Genomic DNA, 26,538 nt, shown 5'->3' with positions numbered 1-26,538 from the left:
AAAACGGGGTAAAACAAATAATCAGGACAGAGGGTCATATCCCTGTAGAAATGACTAAAGATTATGTTTATAAAAATCAGATTTCTCTCTCAATACTTAATTAGCTTTAATTATTTATGTAACTCTTTATTCTAGTTCAACTTATTTCAGATTTTCTTAACAAGATCCATTTTGTTTTTCCTCTCTTTTGTGCTTCAGTGAGGACATTTTCAGCCTAACACTAAAATACTTCGAAAAACCCTAATATAATTATTTTCACTAAAAAAAAAACCTTTGTACCAAATTCCCCAATTATTGGAATCTCATACAGTGAAACATTGTTCAAGTACATGAGGATCTTACACGAAACAAAAATTAAATTCATTAGTTTGTTTTCAGTGCCAACCAAGTGCAAAATTAAACCAAACAACATAAACTGTGAAAAGTTCAGTATATTCTTGCCTATTTATTGTAGAGTTCTTTAAATGGCACTTTCAAGCAAATAGCCTAGTATAGTAAACATTCCCTAAGTTCAGAGAACATCGTATAGTCAAATTATGAAAGCTGAAACATATATTCTGTTTTAGCAATTAGCAATCATCTATAACATGGAAGACAGAATCATGTGGTTATGTTGCATGAAGCAATAATCTCAAAAAGTTAATTTCAAAATGAAGGCTAAACAGATCAGGGTGGATTGATTTAAACAATCAAAAAAAACTATTTTAGTCAAGTTTCCCATTGATGCTTTTTCACATTTCTTCAAATAATGTTAATTTAGAGCTCAATTTAGAAATTTACAATTTCTAAGAGGCTATATTTTGTGCTATTATTTTTAGATAACTTGACCTTTTATTTATTTATTTAGAAAATATTACATAATACTCATTACCTGTGTCAAGATGCAGATACAGCAGCAGTACATTAAGAATGGTAAGAACTAAATAATACACAAACACAATAGCATTTATATTTTACTAAATTAAATCTTAAATGTTACATTTGCAATTGCAGCAGTCTCCAGAGTTGCTGGCTAATGGCTGTCCTTAATTTAGAAAAAAAAAGAGTTTAACACATCTTATGAACTCTAACAGAAAAGTCCTCAGAACAAGAAATATATGATGTCCTTAACACTTCTAAAACTAGTTCTCATCTTCCACAATCCCGCTGTCATTTTGATGCAGATCTGATCCCAAATTGCCAAAAAAGCTAACCCTGACAGCGCTTAGAGTGCACTTAATTTTGTAGTAAGCATCACTGAAAACAATATGGGATGAGGATTCTTTGGGAAAGTTGAATTATGCTGAAGTAAAATCACCATTATGGTCTGTGACCATGATGTTCCGAAATAAGAGGCATGTATTATATAACATAAAATAAGAAAATGACACTCAGTGAAAACAAGCAACTCTAGATTCTCTTACTGCAGCTTTCTGTACTTTATACTTGGGTTTCAAATGGTTAATCCTTATGGCTTGTTTAATTAGTTAAGTTAATTTTTTTTCTAGCAATATCCAACACAGAAAATGGCTTGGAAATTTACTTGTCAAAACACACTTATTCTAAAAGGCAGAGAGTGAGTCTTGAAGAATGATGCATTGCAAAGTTGATCCACATTGTTCACCAGACATATACATATTATTCTCTCTCAGTAAGCAGTTTTCCTTATGGCTATGTCTATACTATAGGGCTTTTTCGGAAAAAGGTATGCAAATTGCGCACCACAATTTGTGTACATTTTTCCAATAGTTTTTTTGGAAGAGGCTTTTCCGAAATTTGGCCCGTCTATACTGGGCCAAATTTCGGGAAAAAATCCTCTTTTGGAAGAGCTATTTTTCTTTATGGGAGGAGGAAGACAGAGCTTCTGAAAAAGCACGTCTGCTCTTCCGCAAAGAAGACATAGCCTATATTTTATTCTTCCAACTCACCCCTGCATCTTCTTTTTGTACTGCTTACTCTTGACACATTTTCCTTTTTTAACCCAGATAAGTCTCTCTTACGCTAAGAAGCCATGACTGTTTTTAATATGGCAAATGTGAAAGGGAATAGAGGAAGCTAGGTGTCTTCCCTTATTCTTTCCAGTCCCTTCCACTGTTCCTATCTACATTGCCCCTGTCCTTTCCTATACATTGTCTTAGCTAAATCACATTTAACAAATTTGTCCCCTTGTAAACTGTTTTCTGAAGTTGCAGAATTACGTCAATTATATTCTTAGATACATAGATATGCAATACTGTCTCACAAAAAAGCATGTGCAAGAACAGAATCTCATTTTGTAACTATGAGAAAATGAACACCCAACAATTAACTATTAACAGTTCAGTGCTACTTTACAGTATTTGCATATGATTCCCAAAGAAGCTAATATAATGGATATTTCAATGTTTAAAATATTTGAGATGTTTACATTAATCACATGGTAAACATGTTTTTTAGGTTCTATATGTAAAAGATTTAACAACAATAGAGTTTGTAATAATTTATTTATAAGAAGTTCAGATTACCCACATTTTAAGCTCCAGTTCAGATATTTCTAGGAATCCACATTGTTTTTTTAGAAAACATGATACTAGCCACAGATGCAGCATTCTAGAGGACATTTTCTCATTTCAAATGGAATAAAACAAAGATTCAACTTCATTTTACATTAAATGAGGAACTACAAGTCTCTTTATCATTACAGTCCAACAAAGCCCATGAACATCTTTTGATTCTGCATAATTTCTAATTTCTATGCAAATTCTCAAATAATCAGATAATTGGAATATATGATTTGGTTAATTTACGTACACGATGTTCCATTTCAAACTAAAAGTTCAACATTTGCTGGACAAAGATGGCTAGAATAAATCTGTATTTCAGATTTTTACCCAACAGTATATGGTATTTAGCACAATAAATATGTTAAGAACTTGAAATCTACACTATGCTGTTTGGGTAACAATAATTTTCACAACAATAAGTAGTCTCGTGGCACCTTAAAGATAAACAAAAATATATATAGCATCATGAACATTAGTGGGCAAAACCCACTTCAGATGAGCTGATCTTGAGTGGAGAAAAAAGGGGGACCCTCAGGACAAGAAGTGAGAAGGGACAAAATTTACCTGTTGATTGTAGTTCCAGTGCTAATGAGCAGGGGCGGATGAGAGTGCCGCGGGGCCCCCCCCCTTTGACACGGCGCATGCACTCTGGCGCCACAGCACATACGCAGGGCTTCTGCAAGCGCGGGGCACAGGGCAGCCGCCCTGCTCGCCCTGCTCGCCCTGCCCCACATCCGCTGCTGCTAATGAGGCTAATTGGGTGGGCTAGCTGCTGGAAAATAAGAAGGGCCATACTGGGTCAGACCAACGGTCCATCCAGCCTACTGTTGCCAACAATGACCAATACCAGATGTCCCAGAAGGAGGGAACCCAACAGGTAATCCTCATGTGATCGCTCTCCTGTCACTCACCTCCAGAGAAACAGAGGCTAGGGACACCATTCCTACCCATCCTGGCTAAAAGTATCCCATACTTAGCTTTTGATGTCAACAGGGTGTTGAATGTAAGGAAAGCTAATATAATAATATGTTAATCAGTTCAATTCTTTGGAAAGACAAAGACAAAGACCTGAACTGCTTAACATATTATTGTTTTCTGAACATGAAAAAGGAACCTGTAACAGTTGCATGAAAGTAAATGACCTCATTCTCCTATTTCTTTCTTGCAGAACTTTTGGACTTATATCTGTTTTCACATACTACTAAAGGAACAATCAAAGGATTGCTCACACTTCCCTTCCTCCTTTGTAGTTGACTTCCCCCCACCTCAAACTTACATACATATTGTGATAGGTCAGCCAGCCAATCCAAACAATGCTGGCTAAGAAAAAGAACAGAATACAGAACAGAGATGAAACTGTAAGGAGCACAGTTTAATCTCCAAACGAACACAAAATATACTGACCATTGTTCTGCCCCCATATGCTGTGTATAGCTACGAACTGAACCCAGCACACCAGGTATTGTTGAGGTACGAGTTAGATATCTTGATCGGTTTGGAAGAGCAGTTCCTTAGAGAACTACAAGAGCAGAAGGGATCACGTACACTAATTAGCACAACAGCTCGAGAACTCAGGGAGCATGAAGAGGTCCTTTTGCACCAGCTAATATATTGTGTTGTACCTTAATCTTAAGGAAGAAAAAATTATAAACACACTTGATGAAGATACCTAGTGGGCAGTGCATGCTGTATAATTCACCAGGAGGGCTTCTCAGCCTCAGTTTCCAGGAGCAGAAATTAGGAACCTATTCACAGTCACATACTTGAGCCACAAGCTTTCCAGAGGCATAATCTAAACATTTTATATCAAACCTGGTGAAGTCAACAGAATTACTGGAATATGGTAAATCCATAGTTAAGTCCACATTATAATGTCTAAGGCCACAGTCATTATAGGGACAAGGGGTCAAGAAGAGGGTGATGGTATGAAATTGATATAGTGCATAGTTTTGAAGCACTGGCATAAAACATCTCTATTTTGCATCAATTGAATTTTCCAAAGGATTTCTGAGTGTAGCCCTACACGGACTGCGTTTTGGTAATGTAGCCTGGGTATTGTGACATGATGGCAAGGAGTGCGATTCACAAAGCATCTTAGGTGTCTACATTCCAGAGTTAGGCACCTACAGCCCTGTGCATCTTGCCACTGCACTCCAAGAAACACCCACTTGGCTACCACCTAAGCCCAAAGGAGCCTAGCTTTCCACTATAGAAGTTCCCTATCACCTAAGCTTCAGGAATGTGTTCTGCTGCCCCACTCTAGGCACCTAGGTACCTAAGGCCCAGAGTGACACAAGAATCAAAGAAAGATAGACTTTTGGTCACCAGAGTCATGTGTGGAGTCTGATCCAGTAGTTATGCTCATAGTCTGCCTACTGGACTGAGTCCCATTCAAAATCTGACTTGAGGAGGAAGAGGTGATTGTGATCATGCCCATCTTACAAGCTTTAGAGCATTTGCTTCTCAACTAGGATATCCAGATTCAATTCTCTCCTCTCTGAGCAGCAATTGGTATTTAAACTGTGTAAGTCTCTCTCTCATTCGCTGTGGAAAGACACTTAAATAAACACTGAGTGTGAGAGTGTCTGTAGTCCAGCAGTTAGGGCATTCACATTGGAGGTTGGAGACCCAGGGTCCACTTCAGTCCTTCTGATCAAATCACTCATTTTTTTTAATCCACAGTGGAACAGCTTCAGCAGGAGAAACTGAAAGCCTGCACACCAAAATATCCCACCAGTCATTGGCTAGAGCATTCTTCTAAACAGTGGGCAACCCTTCCCACATCCCAGCAAAGAGCTATAACCACTGGGCTTTAAAACTTGTGGGTAAGTGCCACCTCCTAATTTGGCCATTTTATGTGAAGCAAACCTAGTGTCTAACTTATTCCTGGAAGAATTGGGCATCTGAGTCACCTGACTCCAGACATAGAGTTCCCACTCATGAATTGCAAGCAGACGTAGATGCCCATTTCAATGAGAGAAGGGGAGGGATACGGTGTACATCCTCTCATCAGCTTCTCACAATGGCTAACTTAGTGCCTAGTTTACAGGAATTTGCAGACTGCCTAGTAAGGCATCTCCCCTAATTCACTATTAGCCTAGCCGCCTAACTTGGCTTTGTGGATCATTGCGTTGTTCCTGTAATTTTTCTAGGCCTTTAAAACTTGGTGTGGTGGTAGTCCGGTTTCTAAAGTCTTAGTCCCTGTGTGGGGTCCGCAAGCAAAGGATCCCTCTTCGAAAGAAAAGTGTAGTTGCTGGACAAATTTGGTATTGGCCACAGCTGATATCTGGACATCCACAAGTAAAGGAGGATGCAACAAAACTCTAGTTTCCTACTGGAAAATAGAGCAAAAAAGGTAGAAAACCCCCATCTTAGTGAATAGGTCAGATATTACTTCTTTCCAGTTATATGATTTATTCAGTTTTTCATATTATGATAACACCAAAATATTAGATTTTGGTCTATTGTACCAGTATAATCCCTGAATTTTACATCTATAAAACAGAATTTAAATCCATTAATCCACTGTTAATAAACACCTCTGAGGCGAATATAAATTACATTTATGTTTTATTATATTTATGTTTTATTATGTTTATTATATTAATGTTTGTTGATAAGCCTAGTATGATCTGGTCTTTGTGAACTGCAAAGCTCAAAGGTAAAAGATGCTGGAGCCCCAGGAGGTTAATTAGCTATATTGACTTGAAATTTAATTATTCTACTTTGCAATTTACTTAAGTAAACCTAGTTATACAATTATGATGGTTGATTTAAAAAAATCTTGGCTGAAAATAATGCATATCATATTTCCAATAAAAATAAGTGTATACATGCAATGTGTTTATCATCACCTCTCTGCCAAACTGTACAGATGTCAGGATCTTCCAGATCAGCTTCCCATTGTAGGAAAAATGAGCAATGCTGAATTTAGGTATATTTTTAGAATAACTTACTTTGTTTACACATATACATGAGCCCTGGAACACAGGTGGTCACTAATGATTCTCAGTCAGGGATCTTAGCTAAAATACCCAACTCCCAATGAGTAATTCCAGTTTAACAATTTGAATCTAATGAGAGAGATTAAGATAGCAAGTAACCTAGGGTATGTCTACACTACAGTGCTAATTAAAACTAGCTTATTTCGAATTAGTTAATTTGAAATAAGCTAATTCGAAATAACACATCTAGACCCAAAAACTAATTCAAATTAGCGTTTTGCTAATTCGAACTAGCGCGTCCACACTGATTGGACGCTGGGTCGCATTTAAAGGCAGCTGAAACCAGTTCCAGCAGGGCATCAGGTCAGTAGTTGCTTTGTGTGGCTGCTGTCTGAGGCTATCTGAGGTTCGTGCTTAAAGGGACCCCCCTGGACAGCCGGTTCTCAGCTTTTCCACTTGCTTGCCTACCTTGCCGAGGGACAGCAAAGGGTTTTTCTCTCTGCATGCCTGTGTCAGTGGTTCCCATTTGGGATGCCGCCACAGTTGGCATCATGGAGCCAGAGCTCGCCCTGGGCATGCTGCTCCAGTTTTTGGACTTGCTTCTGCAAGCCTGCCAGGAATGGCTGGAAGCTGCCTTGCACCATCTGGAGCACGTCAGCCCCCTGCTTCTCCCCCTGGCCTCCCTGGGGGTCGTGGAGGAGCTGCAGCAGTGCCCGAATGCCAGCATGCCCCGCCGCATCTGGCGTCTGGACACCAGCACCGACTGGTGGGACTGCATCCTCCTGGAGCACTGGGGAGAGCAACAGTGGACCCAGAACTTCAGGATGAAGGAGGACACCTTCCTGGAGCTCTGCGAGTGGCTCGCCCCTGCTCCGTTGCAATGGGACACTTGCATGAGGCCCGCCATCCCCCTCCAGAAGCGTGTGGCCATCGCCCTGTGGAAGCTCTCCACGCCGGAGAGCTACCGATCCGTCAGGAACCAGTTCGGCGTGGGGAAATCCACCGTCGGAGCAGTGCTCATGCAGGTATGGCACCCACCGGACACTGGCCTGGGGTAGAAGGGGGCTGCAAGGAGGGGATGGGCCACCCAGGGAAAACGTGGGGGGAAGAGGGGAGGCAAAAGTGCCCCACACAGGAAGGTTTGGTCTGTACCAGCCATACTACACGCCGCCCGCGGGGGTTGCTTCTGGGAGTGGGGCACGGGGCAGTGCCAGGGAACCAACACTCCCAGCCATCCGGGTGCCCCAGTGATTCGCAGTTTGCTGTGTCTCTCTGCAGGTGGTCAAGGCCATCAACAGGGTGCTGCTCCGCAGGGTGGCCCGCCTCGCTGACCCGGACGTGGTCATCCAGGGGTTCGGTGCCCTTGGCTTCTCCAACTGCGGGGGGGGCCATCGACGGGACGCACATCCCCATCCGTGCCCAGGAACACCAGGCCTCCCAGTACATCAACCACAAGGAGTACTTCTCCATCCTCTTGCAAGCCGTGTGTGACCACCGGGGCCAGTTCACGGACATTAATGTGGGCTGGTCCGGCAAGGCACACGATGCCAGGGTGTTCCTCAACTCTTCCGTGTGCCAGAGGCTGCATGCCGGGACCTTCTTCCCCGACCGCCACATCAGGGTCAAGGACGTGGACATGCCTGTGTGCCTGGTGGGAGATGCAGCCTACCCCCTACAGCCCTGGCTGATGAAGCCGTAAACGGGGCACCTCAACCCCTCCTTGCAGGCCTTCAATGCCAGGCTCACCAGGGCCCGCATTGTGGTTGAGGGGGCCTTTGGACGCCTGAAAGCCCGATTCAGATGCCTCCTCACCCGCCTCAACCTCGCCGAGCACAATATCCCTCCCATGGTGGCAGCATGTTGTGTGCTGCACAATTTATGTGAGCGGAAGGGGGAGGCTTTCCTGCCAGCCTGGATGGCTGAGGCTGAGCACATGGCTGGTCTGTATGTGCAGCCCCACACTGCCGCTGTCCAGGAGGCCCAGCGGGGGGCCGTCCGGATCCGGGAAGCCCTGCGGGAGAGCTTCCAGGTGGAGGAGGAGGACTGAACTCTCCCTGCATGCTCCACTGGGGCCTTCTGCCACCCTCCCCTTCTTCTCCTTTCCCCTCCCTAACCCCCCTTCCTAATGTAAAATAAGCACACCTGTTTTGCCAACAAAAATTTCTCTTTATTTTACATAACTGGGATGGGGGAGGGAGGAGTGAAGGTGAGAGAGGGGAGGGAGAAACCTGGGAGGAGAGCTGGAAGGGGGAGGAAGGGGAGGAAGGGAAGGGAATACTCAGGGTTGGGGGTCCTGCTAGCTCTCCCGTCTCGCAGCACTGCAGGTGCAGGGGTGTCGGGGGGGAGTGGTTGTGGAGGGTGGGGCAGGAGTTCAAATTAACCTTGTAGTGCAGACATACCCTTAGCTACTTGCTACAGTTCCTCCAGAAGAAATCTGCAACCAAAACTAAAAATTACTAAACTGAGAATAAGAGCATATAACAGTGCTCTGTGGTAAAACCTGTTATAAGAATATGTATCCAGCATATGGCATACTGCATTCTTAGGAAATGCATGTGCAGCAGTTATACATGGAAGAGTCCCTGCCACACCATACAGAATCCAACTTCAATACAAGTGGTATTAGATTTCGGAGATGGGGACATGTTGCCTTTATTCACCTCCATTTAATTTTTGACAGAGCATTTTCATTGCTGGGCAAAATGGAGCTACACAGAATTATTTATTTACACTTAAATCAATGGGAATTAAGGGTGCTTTATACCTCACAGAAGAGATAATATCAGTGAATAATCCATGAGAAGAAAAAAATATGTCATAGGAAAGTGAGCAAATTGGTGTGTGGAATGTACCAGGAAACATTGCAGCTCATTCTGGATATGCTCATTAATAGCAACATGCTTCACAAACAAAGGACAAAGATTTATGTATGTTGCTTGGTCACCTCAGTGTACCCTGTGCTAGTGATGATAACTGATGTTGACTGAATATTTTATTTCCATTTACCCTGATTTCAATGAAGTCACTCCAGATTTCCAGCAGTGTAACTGAAAGCAGAAAGTGGAGCTTTGATTTCAAACCCTGGATCCAAATGCCATCACTAGATTTTTGGTGGGTCACATGTAAGAATGAAATAGATCCAAAAAGCAGATTACTTTTAGAAGCAGCTGAAACCTCTGTATACTGTTGCAGGCACTCTTCCCTGGATAACAGGATTTTTTAATTCAGACAGTTCTGATATGGTATATTACATAAAACATATTTTTCTTACTTTGACATAATATTGCTTTAATTTTTTCAACCTGCAGAAGCAGGATACTCATGTGATGTATTCTGGGATGTCTGAAAATGGACAGGTTAGGTAGGGCCATTATAAGGAAACAGCACAAGATACCCAGTCTCGCTTTTCACAGATCCATGTATTATAGGATACCAAAAAAAAAAAAAATCAATTGGACAGCCATCTCCATATATTGCTGTTAAATGGCATTGTCATTTAACTGCAAAATATGTAGAGTACAAGAGCAAACAGCAGCATATTTATGCTGAGTACAAGGGCAAATCATGGGCCACGATGTAGCCAACACAGAAGTTTAATATGCTTATGTAACACTATATAATAGGCAGAATGAAGGCCTTCTCATACAAGTAGCACCAGTGTTCATTTTTTACTCTTATTTTAAGCTCTTTCTACTGTAGACCCTCAGCATTACGAATACCAGAGTTACGAACTGACAAATGGATCACATCCTTCATTTGGAATTGTGAGTCCATAATCAGGCAGCAACAGAGTCCAAAATAGGAAAAAAGGAAAACAGTGTAGTAATGTGCAATACAAAAAACTACTAAAAATAAAAGAAAAGCATCATTTTTCTTCTCAATAGTAAAATTTTAAATAGAGGTATAAAAGGCTATTTAATTGTTTAACCAGTTAATTATTTAACCAGTTAAATATATTGCTTAACCAATTAAAAGGAAGGGTGAGTGGGAGGGGTTGTTCCAGCCCAGCTGGAGCACCCCTACCACCCCACTACTGGACTGCAGCAGCTCTGCCTGTGGCAGGCCAGAACTGTTCACATCCCTAGTTACATGGACATCTGGTAGCCTAAGTGGGAGAAAGCTTTGTCTTCTCAACTCTCAGGCACGGCCCCACCCACACTCTGCCCCCAGAATACCTGCTATAGGTGTTCTGGGGGTGGAATGCTGCTGCTTCCCATGCTCCAGGACAGGGAGGCAGGGGCCCCGTGCACTTCTCCCTTCCTGGTGCTCTAGGCTGGGGAGGTCATATGTGCTCCCATTAGATTGCCAGATGGTTGAAACAAAAATACCGAAACCCCCTCCCCCCCAAAAAAAACAGAGACAAAATTCTGTTGAAGGAAAAAAAGGGGGGGGGGGAGAGACCAAAGTTGTTGGGAGAGCACTCTAAGACCATTTTGTGCAGAACAGGGTAAGCATGGGGAAAGTGCCGGGTGGGGGGGCGGCCGAGAAACAGAGCTAACGGGGGAGGGGGGAAGCAACGGGACTAGCCAGAGGAGATGGGGAGGCCAACAGGAAGCAGGGCTGGTCGGTGCGGGGGGGGGGGGGGTTGGGCGGAACAGGGCTGGCCGCAGGATATCAGAGGGGGTGGCCGGCGGGGGTGGAGCTGGCCAGGGGAGCTCAGGAGGAGAGGAGAACTGGCCGCCGGGAGCAGGGCTAGACGGGGGGGTGGGGGGTGCAGCGAGGCTGGCCGGGGAAGATCCAGAGCAGGAACCAGCCAGCGGGACGTAGAGCTGGCGGAGGGGGCAGGGGAGTGAATCAGCCGACGGAGAGCAGGACTGACCTTGGCTGTGCAGATCCTAGGGTGCTCCCGTCCCGCGCAAGTCAGTCCGGCTGTGGCTCCACCACATGCTTGACCAGCACTCGGGAGCATGGACCGGGCTGCCCCTCCTCCTCACACGAAACCAGGGCTCCCAGCACCGATTGTGCCCCGCCTCCCACTCACTCCCTCCTGCCCCTGCCAGGCTTCCGTCTGGCGCCCAGCTGGAAAACCAGGAAATACCGGACATTGTACATGTCTGGTATTTTCTGGATTTTTTTACTGGGCAGACAGCCTAAACACCGGACTGTCCAGTAGAAAACCGGACACCTAGCAACCCTAGCTCCCATGGTAGGGGCCAAGGTTGTAGATGGGGCTGTCCATGCCTAATTTTAAAGATATATTAAGTCAATGTTCACTTGTAAACTTTTGCAAAAATAAACATTTCTGAGTAACGAACAACCTCAATTCCAGATGCTTTTGGAACTGAGGTTCTGCTGTATAATAATGCTTTTTTATTTGGTGAATCCTGTCAGTCAGTCAAACAAAGATGAGGAAATGTATCTTTTTGGAAACCAATTTTTTTGCCTATGTCACATAACTGATTTTTATAAATCAAGTTACAGGTTTTTACAAGGGTAAAAAAAAGAGCATCAGAATTGTAGTTACTTCATTATTTAAACATTCACTGTGACAAAAGAAGAAACTGGAATATCAACTAGAACATATATATGACTGATGTCTCTCTTGTTTTAATTGCTTCTACAAAGTTTGATTAACTTACAGCAAGATTATTGTGAAAATTCTCAAACTATCAACTGTTTGGAAAAACCTCGGCCATCTACTATCATCCCTATCATCTTTCGAGCAGAATTAAAAATTACCACATATATAAATATAAAACCTTAGAAGAGGCCTAATGGGAAATATACCAGGCCAATGAATGTTCAGGTATTATTCATACTTGGCATGGCTTTTCATAATTTGTGTTCTTTTGCCTTCTAAAATTCAGACTATTGCTTCTTTACCAAATCCATGGTTACCATCTACTGGTACAAAAACAATTCCTCCTAATAGCAAAATATTGTATTATGGAACATATTAAAATGATTACCTTCCGCTTCATTTTCCTCATTCCCAAAACAAACTTCTCATTTCCAAGTTATATTTTAGTCTAGGAAATGCTTGTCATATTGAACAATGTCAATAAATCTGAAGAGCTCTTGAAAGCTTGTCTCTTACCAATAGAAGTTGGCCCAATATAAAATATTACCTCAGCAATTCTGTCAGAGTAAATAAGGGATAAGGTACTAGTTAATTGTTAGAGTACCAGAATACATACTTTTACAGACATAATTGCAGTGTATTGTTGTGGATTACTTCTCTCCTTCCAGGCTTTTGTTCATCAAATGTAGCTCTTTGAGCCTTCTTATAAACTTTATCTCAATCATGCATTAAAAGTCCAGTTAACGCTATCCTTTTATGCCAATAAAAGCTAGTTTTAAAAATAATAGCTCTTGTGCTGCTATTGCCTCAGATTATCATTTGCCAAGCTTTACTTTTTTAAAATTGATTTGTATTTGTCATTTCATTGTCCTATTCTGCACATAATGCAGGAAGAACCAACAACACGCACCCATTGCAACCTCTCTCTGTCTGCACAGAGAGCAGATACCAGTTTGCTTTAAACAGACCCAATGACTGAAGCTCAAATGCTTCTAAACCAGAGTTTCTCAAAGTGCTCCGCGAAACCACTTTGAAAAACCTATTAACTGACCATGCCAGTGTGTTTACTTACCGGCATCCTGGCCACTGAGCCTCGCAGCTCCCATTGGTTCTGGTTTATTATTTGTAGCCAAGGGGCACATGCCACTTCCCATGGCTCCTGGTGTGGCCAGTTATCATGTTTCTCAAAGTGGTTTCATAGACCACTTTGAGAAACACTGTTCTAAGCTTCCTGGGTCTATGCAGGGACTGATGACTGTTACCAGTTCTGGGTCGCTCTTGCACACTCCCAGGTTCACACCCATATTTGACACTCTTTTTGGGCAACAGGATCCTACAGTTTGCCCACCTTAGACCCTGGAACCAATCATAGAATAGTAGGCCTGGAAGGGACATCAAGAGTTCATCGAGTCCAGTCCTTTGCCCTCATGGCAGGACCAAGTACTGTCTAGACCATCCCTGATAGACATTTATCTAACCTACTCTGAAATATCTCCAGAGATGGAGATTTCACAACCTCCCTGGGCAATTTATTCCAGTGTTTAACTACCCTGACAGTTAGGAACTTTTTCCTAATGTCCAACCTAAACCTCCCTTGCTGCAGTTTAAGCCCATTGCTTCTTGTTCTATCCTCAGAGGCCAAGATGAACAAGTTTTCTCCGTCCTCCTTATGACACCCTTTTAGATACCTAAAAGGCTGCCCTTTCATGCACACAGTTGCTTTAAAACAATCCTACTGAGTACAGATGGTTGTATGACCTCTGGTTTCTAGTAAAACCCTTCAGGGATAACATGCCAGTAAAGCAAGGAACCCAGGCTTCCTAAATGAATTTTTCGGTACAAATATATTGATCTCAAAGCACTGAAGTGTCACAGGTCTTAGGAAAACACTAAAATCCTGAACACAGACAGCTCTGTCTGATCTCATCCTGACTAATGACCTTGGTTCTCAACAGCATGCTTAAGCCCTACTAATAAAAAAAATAATAATAATGAAAAATTATTCCAGTAGGGAAGAGTGTCAGACATCCCTTTAAGAGGTGTATGAGACTCTATCATGGGGGTATAGTGTTCAGAAAAATGGACCTTGTCAGAATTAGACTGATCTATGACCAAACCTGGGATTTTGAAACCAACCCGGGGTTACAATGTAAAATAGAGGTTGAAATTAAGGTTTTAATCTCTAAGGTTTTAATCTGAAGCCCGGGATTTGAATTAAGGTTTTAATCTCTAAGGGTATGTCTACACTACCACCCTAGTTCGAACTAGGATGGTAATGTAGGCAACCGGAGTTGCAAATGAAGCCCGGGATTTGAATTTCCCGGGCTTCATTTGCATCTTGCCGGGCGCCGCCATTTTTAAATGTCCGCTAGGCTTCCTATTCCGAACTACCGTTACTCGGAGTAACGCACTAGCAGACATTTAAAAATGGCGGCGCCTGGCAAGATGCAAATGAAGCCCGGTAAATTCAAATCCCGGGCTTCATTTGCAACTCCGGTTGCCTACATTACCACCCTAGTTCGAACTAGGGTGGTAGTGTAGACATACCCATAGGGTGTTCAAAAAACATGGAATTCCCCAATTTGACCCTGTCAAATTCTGAATGGGTTGCACTAAGCATAAAAATAAATTTAATATTTGACAAAAGTATCCAAGAATGCAGTAAAATTATGTGTTCTTTCACATGAATTGTTCACGCAACTGCAGGATCTGACAAGTTGACTGGCTAAAATGGTAAACTTAGAATGATCATCTCTGGGTGCAAAAACAGCACTGGTCTCATTCTACAAAAGGTTGTAAAGAAAGAGCACAAATCATTATGTATTCTTAACTTTCTTGCCTGGAACTTAAGCATTCTAGGTACAGGAATTTGTGTCCCTGCTGCAGCCTGTTTGTGACAAGAAAGTTACTGAATAAATAGATATTTCTAGTCACATATATTCAATAAAAACTGAAACTTAACTTGCAGGATTGTTGAAAAAAAGTAAGGTCCTAAATGGGGTTCAAATGAAGCAGAGAATTTCAATCATATACAGATTGAAAAATGAGGAATGAGACACATTCTAAAGAAAATATAGTGTTACACACTAAACAGGGATCACTTAGAATGTGAGAGGTTCTTCTATGCTTTTAAATAGATGAGTATCTTTAACTAGCAAAACAGGCATATTTGTTTTTAAACTAAATGATGCTGGATGTTTGAGATGGGAAATGTGTGTTTTAAAATATCAAAAACTAAGGTTTATAAACTTGAATGATTTTTGAGAATTTCTCAATTATTTTGTGGATTTATAAAACTAACTTGTCATGGTTTATCCAGCACTGATGCCTAGGAAATACTCTACAATCAATACTCAAGTATTTCTACATCTTTTCAGCACTTCTGTCTTAGGTGAGTTTCAACTCCTCAAGCTGTATTAGATGCAAGTTAGCCATATGTTATAAAATGAAGGAATGGATTTTTTAATCTCTTGTGTAGATATGAATTAAGGGATATGAATAGCCTCAGCAAGCAAGTGTTAGGGATATACTGTACATTATAAGTAAATAATCTGATATTTCCACCAATTTTATATAACTAGATATACATTAAAACATTTAAATGTTCCATTAAGATTAACAAGTCTTCTTGAATACAAATGTGACCTATGTTTTCAGCATTCTGTTTTGTTTTTCCACTCTCCTCCACCTCCCATGCTATTTCTAACGTCTGCTTCTCTTCCTCTCACTGTCTCTATAAAACAAGATGCAAACACAACAATAGCTAAATTCGAACTAGCGGAGCGCTAGTGTAGCGCCTATGAAAGTTAATTCGAACTAACGTCTGTTAGTTCGAACTAACTTTGTAGTGTAGACATACCCTTAGAGGCTTATGTGGCTCACAGACAGTGATACTGGGGAAATACAGCAACAGAAGATATATGCAGCAGCCCAAAACAGCTTCTCCTGTTCTGTCCTTGTCATATACATATCTCATTATCTACAGCAAATAAGCTTCTGAAGCCAGCAGAAGTGGAAAAAGTGATAGAATTACTAGTAGCTGAATGTCCACGCTGTTGCACAAATGTAATTCATAAAGTCAAATGTATAAAAAGAGCTGAAAAGAGTTGAGGACTTACAAATTGGATGGTAACAGACCACAAGTCCAAGTGATGACTGGACATACCACTATTCTAAAACGGAAAAACCTCTCAGTCATGCTTATAGATGTTTCAATCATTTTATATGGACTCAGACATTCTAGACCTCAGAAGGACATTTTGGGTTATTGTATACTGGTTGTGTGGACTTAGGACCAAGAAAATATGTGGACTTAAATCTGGGAGATTTCTGTTTATTTGTGTACGTTGTCATGGGGCATATAGGACTGGCAGCTGAATCAAATCATCTACGAGCTATACATTCTCCTCACACTTGACACCTGTCCAGGATGATCTAGACAGTTCTTGATCCTGTTGTGAATGCTAGGGTACTGGACTCAAAGGCCTCTTGAGGTCCTTCCAGTTCTAGTGTTCTATGATTCTATAAAATTGGGGTGATGATTGGTTGAGTTACTTTTAATATCTTGGCTCAGCATAGATGCATGTCTCATGATAGCAGTACACCTCGTAGGTTTTATTCAGAGAACAGTAGTTGAGAACTTCAAAATTGTAAGGTAATAGACCACAAATCCCAGTGACATTTCAATCTGTTGATACGCTGAACAAAAAGCAACCTCATCTATGCCTGTAGGCTTCAGAGTGACAAATCTGGAATGTTATTACATAGATGACAGCAAGCCAAGTGCTGCTGTGACAAAAATATCAAAGATCTCCCTCAGCTCCAGATAGGATTGACAGTGCATAATGATAGCCAGAAGATGGCAGGTAGAGGGAAGACAGAGAATATGGGAACTACAGATGGGTCAGTCTCACCTCAGTCCCCAGAAAAATTATGGAGCAGGTCCTCAAGGAATCCATTTTAAAGCACCTGAAGTGGAAGGTGATCAGGGACAGTTGACAAATTTGACAAGGGCAAGTGATGCCTGACCAATCTGATTGCCTTCTATGATAACGTAACTGGCTCTGTGGAACTGGGGGAAAGCAGTGGACATGATATACCTTGACTTTAGCAAAGCTTTTAATAATGGTCTTCCACAGCATTCTTGCCAGCACGTTAAAGTAGTATGGCTTGGATTAATGGACTATAAGAGGGTCAGGAAGCTGGCTAGGTCATCAGGATCCATGGGTAGTGATGTTTAATTGACACCTGGAATCAAGCAGAGTGCTCCAGGTTTTGTTCAACATCCTCATGATTGGGATAAGGGGATGGATGGCACCCTCAGCAAGTTCACAGATGACACTAAATTGGCAGGCAGAGGTACTTACGCAAGATTGGGGTGGACAATAAGCAGCCCATGGTGGGATGCAGCTCATCAAGGTTAGACTCTGGACTGGTGAATGATGGCCAGTAGGAGCTGGGAGCTGCTATATCAGTGGATGCTCAGATAAATGAAGCATCTGGTGGCCCACTAGGAAATAATCTTTGCAAATCTGTGAGCCGTTTATCACCCACCCTGTGCTAGAGGGTAGGAATAGAATCCAGAGTGATCTACATAAATTGGAGGAGATAAATAAATCTGATGAGATTCAACACACAGAAGTTGAGAATTCTGAAGTTAGGACAGAACAAATCTCATGCACTGCTACAAGTGGGGGATCAACTGGCTAAGCAGCAGGTCTGCTGAAAAGGACGTGGAGATTACAATGGATGAGAAGCTGGATGAGCGAGTAAAGAGTGTGCCCTTGTTGCCAAAAAGGCTAACAGCTTACTGCGCTACATTAGGAGGAGCACTGCTCCAGTAGCAGCCCCGGTCCGCAACCAGCCCCGTTCACCACAAACAGAGGCTGCACTGGCAGCAGTCCCTGTCCACGGCCAGCCTCGGCCACCATGAACAGGGGCTGCTGGACCCGGTGTGAGCCAGGACTTAACAAACCTGGCTCAGTCCCAGCTTGTGCCGGTCCAGGACAACTGCAGCTCTGCATTTTAAATGGTGCCTGCTTTGCAGCAGCCTCCTCTACCCCACCCCATTCCCAACATTGCTGACTCTGATAGAGGCAGCAGCATGGGGGGGGGGGAGAGGGGAGCGCAGGTGGCACTATGGAGCTAATGCTGGGAGGAAACGGCTTTTAAGCCAGCTCTCCCTCCCTCCCCCGCAGCACTGGCTCCTGCTTGCCTCCCCCCGGCTGACTCTGTAGAATCAAAGACCAAGACTGAACTTGACTAGAATCAGAACCAATCACCAGACTTCTCTGCCCAGTCTTCCTACTGACTGAAAGTTATGAAATGTTGGGTCTGGACTGACTAGATGCTCTTCATTCCCTCCCTTTAAAGCTGTGGTTGTAAGAGAACATGCTGTATTTTCTCTTTTATTTGAGAATGTCAATGGTGTCCAATTCCTACCATTTTAAAGGGCACCCAGATAACCTGGTGATGGTTACCTTACAAATACTTCCAAACTTCACCTTCATAAATAATATATCTTGTGAAATGTTTTTTTCCTACCAATATTTACAAATATGAATCATCAACAGAAAACTTATAAGTGCAGTAGTGTCCAGAAGATTATTTTGATTTAAGTACCATACTGCCTCAGGGAAGGACAACATAAAGCTATTTTTATAGGTTTACTTGCAGTACTATTTTAAAACAGCATGTTTCTTGTCTTGAAAATCTTTATGAATTATTGAAAACAATACCGTTACTTGTAAATTTTGTTGAAGAGGGGAGACATCAGGAAAAAATACATCAATGGCAATTCAGAACATATCAATTAACATCAGATTAATAATCATACAGCAAACCTTACAAAAATCTCTGCAGGTCTGGGGAACCAAGTTACCTATTTTTTTTGCCAATCACACTTGCTTCTACATAAGGCCCATCTTTCCTAAAGACTAGGTGCCCCCTATACTAGATTAGATTTCTTTCTATAATGGCCAATATCAACATATTAACATATTGGTGCCTAGATATCACAGGTATGGGCACACAGGAAATATATCTTGATGATCAAAATATGATAAAACTTTCCAGTAGGAAGTTTGCTAGAATTTATAACAATCTTGGTGTTTATTAAATTACAAACCGTGAATAAGAAAGGAATAAAATTGTAATAAACTAAGCTAGAGAGCATCTCTGGTCAGCTGCTAAACACAGCCACAAGATATTCCCAATTCTCTCCAAATTCACATGCTCACAACCCAGTCCTTTATGAGGGAGCATCTCCAAAAATCAGTTTTCCATAAGCACATCTCTATGGGAATGTGCTACCTTTCCCTAGTTATTACAAGTAGGGCCTTAATATGTGAAAGACCTTCATGCCATTCTGAAATGTAATAATGTTTTCCTAAAAACAATTATCTGACTTTGTACTTAGCTTGATTGACATCCATTATTTTTACCATGAATGATGACAGTTCTATGGAACTAATGCAGGGTCCTTATAGTGTACATAATGAAAATATTTTACAATTAGTGCAACATTTAAGTTTATACAAAACAATCTGTTACCACTAATCAGATATCTAACCTAGTTACAACTTAGGACCATGTCCAGTTGTTGTACCTCACTTTCAGTTAGGCCTCCAATAGAGGATGATGCTGTTGTATGGAAGCTGCAGACCTTTCCAGATGAGTGCCTTTCCATGCCTTACAAAGGCAAAGGGGAGGGTATCTACCCCGGAGAGGACTTGTTGCTCTAATGCATTAATATCCTGCCCATAAAATAAAGACAGCATCTTTTACAGTCATTCAAACAAAAATATAGCATCTCTAATCAATTAAGAATAATATATATTATCAATATCCCTAATATGAAAAATCCACATCTTAATTCATCCCCAATCTTTGTTTCTAAAAAATGTCTCTCAGTGTTGTATACAGTATTCTGGCCCTGTTGGTTCCAGGTTATTAGCAATATTAGAGAGATAAAGTGGATGAAGTAATCTCTTTTATCAGACAAATTTCTGTTGATGAAAGCACCAAGCTTTCAAGCTTGCACAGAGCTCTTTTTCAAGTCTGGGAAAGGTACACAGTGTCACAACTAAATACAAAGTGGAACCTATTGTTTAGACTAAATCAAGAGAGGACAATAAGCTGGAGGCAGATCACCAGAGTTAGCCCCGCCAGGCTGCTGGTGTTTTAGTTTGTAGGTATGTCTTCTTGCAGCTTGTGTTGGTCTCAGATCAGCTTTCCTGGTCAATGGGCACTGCGGGAAGTGGTGTGCACCAGGACACTGCTTCCTGCAGCTCCTATTGGTCAGGAATGGCTATCCACAGCCAATAGGAGCTGCAAGCAACTGTACCTGTGGATGCATGAATAAATAAAGCATCAGTAGCCTGCCAAAGCCTAACCCTGATGATCTGCATCCATCCCGTGGGCTGCTCATTGTCCCCGCTCCTGGCCTAAGTAGTTAACATATTTCAGGAGACTATTTAAAGTGAAATGACCTATTAATATCACTCCAGTAATATGGGAGAAGGGAAGTGAGAGAGAGGAAAAAAGGTAAGTTGGGAGTAGGGAGGGGAATTCTGGGGATTTTATATATTGTTGTAATACGCCATGAACCCCATGTCTCCAGTCAGCCCATGATTTTTAGTATCTAGTTAGGTCATCAAGTATGGGTTGTAAAACTTTAAATGATACTCCATGTTGGTTCCAGTGTCAGATGGTAGGTGAGTATTAAGGGGTGTGCAGTCAGGGAAAGGGGTGGGGTTAATTCCTTACTGAAACAGATACTGTTGGTGTACGTACGTGGCCTGTTCCATTATGTGATCTATTTCTCTGGTGGAGCACACTTCTTTACTGAAGGCAGTTTTAAGTGTGCGAAGTTGAATATCCTGGACTTTCTCCTCAGAGCATATTCTGTAGTATCTGAGTGCCTGGCTTTAGAAAACCAATTTCTTTGTGTGTTTGTGGTGATTATTAGATCTGTACAGGTGGGCATGGTGATTTGTGAGTTTCTTGTGCATGGGCTTTTATAGGGTCCCATTGCTGAAGCTCATCATGGCATTCAGAAAATTGATTCTAGAGTGGCAGCATTCAAGAAAGAGTGGTTGATTGAAATATATTAAATCTATGAGGGAGTATAGGTTGTCTGTGCAGAGGATGAAAAGATCAATGTAGCTAAGGTATAGAGTTGATTTGGGGTGCATTTGTCCAGCAATTCTCTGAAGTGGACCAAGAAGAGGTTGGGATACTGGGATGACATCCCATTGCCCAGGGCTGTTTTCCATGATTTGGGCAAAAGTGATCATTGTATGTAAAATTGTTATGGGTGAAGATGAAATCGATCAGTTTGATGATGTGTTTGGAGTAGGTATTTGACTTATCCATTGTCTTGTAGATATTTGAAGCAGCCTGTGATTCTGTCATGGTGAGGAATGTTGGTCTATAGGGAAGTTACAACCATGGCGGCAAAGATGGTGTTCCGAGAGGTTGTTAATCTTCTGATATTTCTGGAGGAAGTCATTTGTGTCATGGAAGAAGCTGGCCCTTTGCACAGTGAGTGGTTTGAGGATGGATATTCCTTCAGCAAGAGTGTCATGGCAGATAATATGGGTTTCCCTGGGATTTTACTGTTTGTATCTTGGGAGGGCATGTGGCAGGTCCCTGTGGTGAGGTTGTGGGAGACGAGGTTGTTGAATTTCAATTTGAGTTCTTTGGGGAAGAATTGTGGACTGAATAGAGGCACTGGATTTATGGCTTATTACAACAATCCTCCTACCACCAAGATGACTTGGGACACTACTTCCCATCACTCCCACTGGCTGTGAATGGCGATCCACAGCCAACGGGAACTGCAATCACCATCCTACTGTTTAAGGCAGTATTGGGCAACCAAGACTTGTGAATGGGTCACAAGAGTGGCCTTCCTTTGTCTCAGTGATTCACAGTGTTCAAACTCTGGGAGGAGGGGCAGGGAGAGGAGTGGGGACAGAGTATGAACTCCAATTCATGGAGTTCCAAAAGTGCTGGGAGGGAGGGGGAAAGTAGTAAGTATGGTGCTCTAGTGCCCCACTGTGTGAGAGGTGTGAGGGGAAGAGGGAGATATAGAGCGTGGGGTGCAGGTGAAACCTCAGCAGGCCGCATGCGGCCTATAGGTCGCAGGTTGCCCACCACTGGATTGAGATATTTACAATTAGAGAATCAGTGGCATCCATACATTACATTATAAGGTAAACTAGTAGCTAGTAATTTCATGTTGGTGTCAGTTACAATTGTAAACAGTTGCAAGATCCTTTCCACTCCAAGTCTTGTTCTTTTTATGTGCAGGTACACAAACACACTCCCCTACCTCTTTCTTTAAATCATATCATTATTCAGAAAAAAATCCCAAAGTAATAAAAAGTGTATTACCTTCACATATATTTCACAACACAGCCTTTGAACAAATGCTGAGAAAAATGAACTAGGCCCTGTGATTGTGTTCCTAGGAAAACAAATCTCTCAAGAGGCTTAGCTACTATACAGTATCCATGGTGATGCTTGTCATTCATAATATTCTTAATTAAATGTAAAGACAGTAACAGTAGATTCATTTCCAGGGATGATTAGATGAAAAAAAAGCCCACCCTATTAGGAACAGTTTGTGTTATTGACACTGCCAAGAAAACACCAAATATTGTCTGAACTTCATGTTGGTCTCAGAGTATACATGTAGTGTTAGCGTGAAATATGATTGTTACACACTATTGTTGCATGTACAGAGATTATGCAATCTAACTCTTCTAATTTTATTTTCGTCATATCCAAGCAATTATACAAATGTTATAAATTGCAATTACATGAAATACATTAAATTACTTCACATATTTAGAATAATCTGCAATAGAATATGATTACAATAAGTGTAAAAATAAATGGTGCTGAAAATTAAAAATTCCAAGATCATACACAAAAAAAGGACAGGAAAATTGGGCCATTTCAATGATGGTCTTAGGTTTTCGATTATGATTCGGTGACTTGCCTTTTAGAGCTGGTTTCAAAACCATGCTACTTTCACTTAAATTTGTGCACTTTAAAAATGGCTCTATTTTGTTACAGGGAAAAGAATCAAACTGCTGAAAACTAGATAACTATGAAAAGAAAACCAAAGGGAAACTACTGCCAGGGTTTCAATACATGTTTTAAGGAGTCCATCAAGGAAAAAAAGAGGATGACAGGTGGTCAAAGGCTATTTCCCCTCCAGCTTCTAAATGAGCAATAAACTAAAACTGTTCACCTCCATCTCTCACTTAATGTAGCCACCGTCAAAGCAATGATTTCTTTGCTCAAGTGAAGAGCCCCTAAAGCATGCCCTACATTTTCAAAGCAGTAAGTAAGGTTATAGCCATGTGGCTCCCACTGACTGTAAAGGAAGTTGCCTGAAAAAAAGACTATGCAATGCTATGAACATGGAGAGGATAATTCCTTTAATTGAAAGTTTTTATTTAAGAAGCTACATTTTTTAAACTTTAATGTGCAATACTTAGGGTTGCCAGATGGTTTCAACAAAAATACCAGACACACTTGACATTACATTACAATCTATATTACATCTTATTTGGAAAATACCGGACATTTATATTTTCTCAATTTGTTTCCCAAACACAAAGTTCAAATACTAGACTGTTGGGTTCAAATCCAGACACCTGGCAACCCTAGCAGTACTAATCTCAAAATATTGCTAAAAATCACTACACAGTGTTATAACCTGCAATAAACATATATTTTATGTATGTATCAAGAATGCTAATGAGTCTAGACACTGTTGCAAATACAGTAAATTACTCCCATGTAAAAGGTTAAAGAAAAATTATTTTCACTTGCTTATTCCAGTGTTCAGTTTGCTACATAATATTACTCTTATAACAAAACTGACTTCAGGACTCAGAATACGCTTTTCAAGTCTACCCAGTTTTAATGCTTATGGCATTCAGGCTGAGTCTGCTTCTCATCAGTGCAGTGACTCTATATCATGGTTTGCATGAACAAAATGTATTTGATGTAGATAGGGCTCAAGGATTCTATGGATAACATACATATGTCACAACTCAGGATTCAATTGATAAACAAAACAAATTGGTTTCCAAATATGCCTGTGACCCAGGCATCCTGGGAAAGATTAATCAACATTAGGGCCTCAAGAAACAAATTTACGTACCTATTTCCATATGGAGTATGGTCCAAACCCAGTTAGGGTATTTCTATACTGGGAAATTATTTTGAAATAAGAAATTTTGCAATAACTCCTGAAGTAACTGTTTCAAAATAGAGCATCCACACTACAAGGCACCATAGAAATAGGACAGAATTATATTGAAATTGCACGTCCACAATGATGGGAGCCTGAATCACACAAAGTCCCCTGGAAGCATTCAAGGGAGAGAATCAGGAGAGCAGTCACTTCCTGTAGCTTCTTTCTTGCTGAAACTCATGCTTAAAGGGGCTCTTCTCGACAGCCATGTCTCACACTCATAAGAACATAAGAATTGCCATACTGGGTCAGACCAAAGGTCCATCCAGCCCAGTATCCTGTCTACTGACAGTGGCCAATGCCAGGTGTCCCAGAGGCAGTGAATCAAACAGGTGATCAAGCATCAGTGGTCCCGGTGGCCCCATCACCCTGGGCAACGCGGACCCCATTCTTACTGGCTTTGCAACCATGGGCTTCCCCATCCCCCACCATGGGCTTTACCCACATCCCAATCCTGGCCCCTGACCACCAGGCCTCAATAGAAAGGGGTGCTTTTTTCAATGGTGCTCCAAACCCTCATGGACCACAAGGGACGGTTCACAGACATTTACATCGGGTGGTCAGCGAAAGTTCACAATACCTGTGTCCTCCAGAAACAGCATCTTCCATAGGATGCACGCCAGTACCTAGCATGACTGCCATTCGCTGAGAGCATCAGGGGGCTATGGTTTTCCAGGAGGCCTTAAGGAAGAGTTTCAGCCAAGGCAACCTGTGAAACTCTCCTCCGGGCCTCCCAACAAGGGACTTCTGCATTGTCCCTTTCCTGGCCCATCCCTTCCTTCCCCGTCCTCACTTCCCACCTTCTCCCTTCTCCTGCAGAACAAATTAAAAAAAAATTGTTTTTAAAAAATCCTGTCATTTTTATTAGGGGAATATACAACAGGGGAGGGACTGGGGAAAGAACCTGGAATGGGGGAGGGCACTCAGGGATGGAGCTGGGACTGGCACCTGCATCTGGTACCTCAGGAGACTTTGGCTGCCTGAGAGGTCCCACCACCATGTGTTCATAGGTCCCGTTAGAAAGAGAGGCCAAGTTGGCTCTGTGCGTGCGTGCAAGTGGCAGTGGACCGCTTCATACACATGACTATGCTTTCCATGATGCATGTTAAGGAGGAGCACATGGCCTCATGCTAGATCAACAGCTGCTCCCCCATAGTCTTCCTCAGCTTGAGGTTTAGCCCAGTGCTCCTGGTAGCCCTCACTGAAGCTCTGGCTGAAGGAACGGTGGCAATCTAGGAGTTCCCACACCAGGTCCTCACAGGTTCTCTGTCGCCCGCAGGTCTCGCAGAGTCAGTAAGACAGCACGGGAGGTGGTGGATGTGCCATGTTTGCAGGTGGCCCAGTTGTGAAGTGACAAGGGCCCAGGAGACAGTGTGCATGAGGCTTAGCCCTAATCTCTGAGCTGACACCGAGGTCTCAGTTCAGACAATGGCGATGTGCTTCAAGCAAGACCATCTTTTGACTACACAGCAGGCACTTTCCTGCAGGAGTACACAAGTCCCTAGGAAGCTTCACTAACCCCACATCCTAGGGACAAGCAGGCATGGAAAGGTGCTGGATAGGCCAGGAAGCTGTGGGCAGGAGGGGGTGGGTTAGGACTGCTTGGATTCCTATTGTGTCCTGCACACACCAAGGTCCAGTACTGGCAGCGTCCGAGAGAAAGAGAGAAAGAGAGAGAGAACTTCTATCCCTGCCCGCTGGAGAAGGTGCGTGTGTGTTGGGAGAGGTGTGTGTGAGTGGCTGACATCACTTGCTAGGTTCCCATGCAGGGTATCTATCTCCTTCATATTGCTGTTCTTGACCAGGAGTGGATACTGCCCGAGAGTGCAGGCATGACCCTGTTTTGTGTACCGCATTGCTGTGTGGTTTTATGACCCCAGCCTCCTTAGCAGCTTGTCATGGGAAAGTGTCCCACCACATAGTCTGGAATAAGACAGGCCTGTGCAGGAACCTTGTGAGGGGATAGGGGTTCCTATGTGAGAGCATCCTGGAGCTAAGCATTCCAGATTGGTGCTCCATGTGCACCCACATGCACAAGCTGTTATGCAAGCCCCAGGTTAAGAAGGCCAGACAAGAAGCATGCAGCCCCTTGCTGCACACCCCTAGGTGTGTCTAGGGAAAATGATGGAATTCATCTGAACTACTTTCTCTGGGTTTGTCTGAGCCCTGGGAGACATTCTCGGAGGGGGGACTGACTCCAGGCAGATGATGACCTCCTGGCTGGCAGGCAGGCACGGTATCCAGGCTGGCCTGCTCTTCCTCTTTCTCATCCTC

General features: G+C 42.4%; 1 protein-coding gene across 2 annotated transcripts in view; it reads right to left on the bottom strand.

Annotated features, from left to right (window-relative positions):
- Positions 1 to 26,538, bottom strand: part of CTNND2 (catenin delta 2) — a 1,059,017-nt gene that overhangs the window by 913,785 nt on the left and 118,694 nt on the right. The window lies entirely within an intron of this gene.

The sequence above is a fragment of the Pelodiscus sinensis genome, chromosome 2 (assembly GCF_052426305.1).
Source record: "Pelodiscus sinensis isolate ZL-2025 chromosome 2, ASM5242630v1, whole genome shotgun sequence".
NCBI classification, from domain to species: domain Eukaryota; kingdom Metazoa; phylum Chordata; order Testudines; family Trionychidae; genus Pelodiscus; species Pelodiscus sinensis.
The sequence above is the reverse complement of the archived record's forward strand: the minus strand, read 5'-3'. Positions and strand labels throughout refer to the sequence as shown.